Raw genomic sequence first — 3,519 nt, forward strand, 5'->3', positions numbered from 1 at the left:
CCCAAATTTCATTCCTTAGGGATTTCATCTACATTGACATTTATCGATTACCATCTGAAATATTTAGAATATATTATCATTAGATTTCGTTATGCATAATCAACTGATGTGTTCTTGGTATACGAAATGATCGTTATCTTAATCATTTTATCTATGCCTTGAAAATAGAAACTTATAGAAACTAAAAACATAGAATAAGCATTGCAGTATGGGAGTCACGAATAAATAAGATCATACATTCCACGATAATGCCCTGGTTCTCTGCAAGTGTTTGTTATATACGCGATAATTAATCCGACAGTTCCTTTTTTTTTCAAGCGGATTGAGGTACGATTCTGCTCATGCCTAAAAGGTCTAACCTCCCGAACTAAACCTTCTCTCTAAGAATCGCTTAAGACGCCTCTATGGGGCTTCTCAGGCATATTTTTACGTTAGAGTCAATTTCAGTTAGCAAATATACAAACAACTGATTCGCGCAAAAATGCACTGGTTCGAAAGCAAGAAAGTTTTCAATTTAAGCTATATGAAAAGAAATATTCAAATCGAATTCAATAAAAGCATCATCATCATCATCATAATTGACATCGCCATTATCATCATCATTACCAGCAGCAGCATTGCCATTGTCATCATTATCGTTATTTTCATCGTTGTCACCATCCTCATCATCATCATCATCATCATCATCATCATCTGCAGCAGCAGCAACATTGTTGTCGTCATCATCATTGTCATCATCGCCATGATTGTCAGCCTCGTCATCATTATAGTTATGCTGACGAAATTGCGAACTCACGATGAAACGTGTGCACATCGATACAAACATTTTTTATTTTTCACCTTGTACTAACGTAATGCAATATTTTAATAGCTGACAGAACGAGAAGAATCTGCTCCTGTTGATTAGATAAATTGTTCTATTCCAAATCCCTGCATAAAAATTACTAAGTTCGTAAAGATGCTCCTGAAGGAGATCAGATATATTAACATATGCAGATGTAAACACAGGTTGTGACAATAACTAAAATAAAAATAAATTTTAAAAGATAAGTGAATAACACCATTTCTATTAATAATCATTGATACATAAACTAGCTAACATAAACCCCTTAATATTTAGCAGAGGTTAAATATGAGGTGGAATGATAAAATTGTCGTCATAAAGTAAATAACGCTACACACTTTATTTTAAAACTCTTATTGAAAACATTAATTCAGGTAACTTGATTATGTAGTAGAGCTGACATCTATTCAATGTAGCTGCCTTTAGCCTCAATCACCGCCTCCATACGAATCCGGAACTGGAAGAATACCTTTCCTAACAGCGTTGACGATTACTTGCAGGCTAGCTTTGGTGTTGTGGGTGGTCATGTTGGTGATGTTCTCGACGTATGATCAAATGGAGTAGTCCAGCAGGTTCAAGTCGGGGTAGTAAGAGAAAGGTTGAGTCGCAGCACTACTTCTGAAGCCAATCCTAAGTCTCTTTGTATCTGCCAGCGGCCACTTGATTGAACCAGGCGATCACCACACTCTTCAGCACATCCAAATACACTTTTGTGTTGACTTCGAAGATGTGCGGTGGCATTATGTTACCCTCACTTAATACCACACCAAAGACCATAACCGTGGTCGGAAATTTATTTTATCACTCTGTGCACGTCCCTGTTATTCTTGGTAATCCATGGATGGTTCTGGCTGTTGTGCAGTTGGTCCTGACAGAAGTTTTGCTTTTTTATCAGGAAAGAGCATGTTTGGTTTCTTGGGAAATTTCAGTTTGTTGAGCAACATGACAGATTAATTAGCCTGAGGTTCTTTGTCTTCTCCGTCAAAACCTGGCTTGTCTGGCATATGTAGGACCTACACTTCAAGTCCTCCTTCACATATGCATTTATAGTTCTGTGAGTAATACTTACATTTCTGGTAATCTGAAGAATAGGACGCTGGGGAGTGTTATCACTAATTTCCTGGGCGTTTTTGATGAACTCTTTGTTCCGGGTCTTCCTAGCGGTGTTCTCGGCCGTGGTCATCCGATGTGTTGAACTGTGCCCTCAAGCGTTGAACCGTCCGGATTTGCAATTTGAGGGTGCTGGCAATGGTTGTGTTGTCATTACTCGGATCAGTAAAGATCATGTCGTATAGCAGCGCATCTCCGATCTCGCTGTTGAACATGTTGTCACTTTCAAATATGATAGAATGTTTCTGTCGCTCTAGAGATTCCTACACAACTGGCCAAGTAGTAGATGGTCTTCAACAAAAGAGAAACCCGGTTTTCATGCAACAGAAATGGAATCATGTTGTATTTTCTAGGGCAACAACTTTATCGTTCCACCCTGTATAATTTTCTGTTCTAATTTATTTATGACAATATTATTGGATTAATAAAAAAATAGATTTAAAAAGATAAAACGAGAAGATTTCTAGCGATAATAGATAATATAGACACTTAATACATCTGCCATCGAACGTACTCACCTTGATGTTTAGAAGAAAGTAAATATGCTATACTGCTTCGATGTGTTTATGAAAAGCATTATTCCATTACACATTAAGCAACGTTTAACCTGCTCAGAACTAAACCGGGTTACCTTTTGGAAAATTCAGGTGATGTATATGCTATCCGCTTATCTCGTCGTTCTGTCCAGTCTTGGGCTTCTCTTTTCCACTGAACCCAAGCAGTTCCAATTCAGCAGAGGTGCGGTTGGGAGTGCACAAGCCTTGCTTTAAAATTACTCGCTTAGCTACATTTGCAGGGCTATCGATTGTCTCTTGAGACTGAACGAGGGCATCGAAAATTATCATACTAATTAAAATAAAAATAGATTTCAAAAGCGAAGTTAATAATAGCATTTCTATGAATAATCGCTAATATGTACTACTTAATATATAAACCAGCTTACGTAGCCACATTAATATTTAGCAAAGGTTTAATGTATTATACTCCTGATAAAAAGATAGGTGAACTGTAACCTGCATGTTACATTTTAACGTGACGTGTATAAAGGTTTCGCAAAGAAACATAGAAAAGGAAATTCAACACGTTTTTTTTGTTGTTGTTGAAAAAAAGGGCATTTAATGCCGGTCGTTTCAACATAAAGCTGCTAACACGTATTTTCAAAGCCAACAGATTTACGTTCGTTCGACAATCTTGCAAAGGTTCGAAGGAGTGACGAATCTTAAACCTTGTACAGAATGCCTTTCTTCTCTTTTTTCTTCTCTTTTTCTGCTCTTTTTCTTCTCCCTTTCTCCGATCCCGATGTCTGTATATTCATTTATTTTTGTGACGTCACGATCGTGCCACGCCTTAACGAACGCATATTAATTACACTACTGTTCAGATCAGAAACTGAACAATTTGCATGTAACTTGCCTTGCCAAGATCGCTGAAAAAATAGTTAGATCATACTACCGCCCTAGTATGTATCTCACTGTCAATGCAAGTACGTCTTAAAATGGAGTAGTGTCGTAACATGGACCTGTTTGACGCGTCCTATGCTGCCTCGATAGAGTTCAAATCCGGCT

Source organism: Euprymna scolopes, chromosome 8, assembly GCF_053919585.1.
Source record: "Euprymna scolopes isolate OS-2025 chromosome 8, ASM5391958v1, whole genome shotgun sequence".
Lineage (NCBI taxonomy): Eukaryota > Metazoa > Mollusca > Cephalopoda > Sepiida > Sepiolidae > Euprymna > Euprymna scolopes.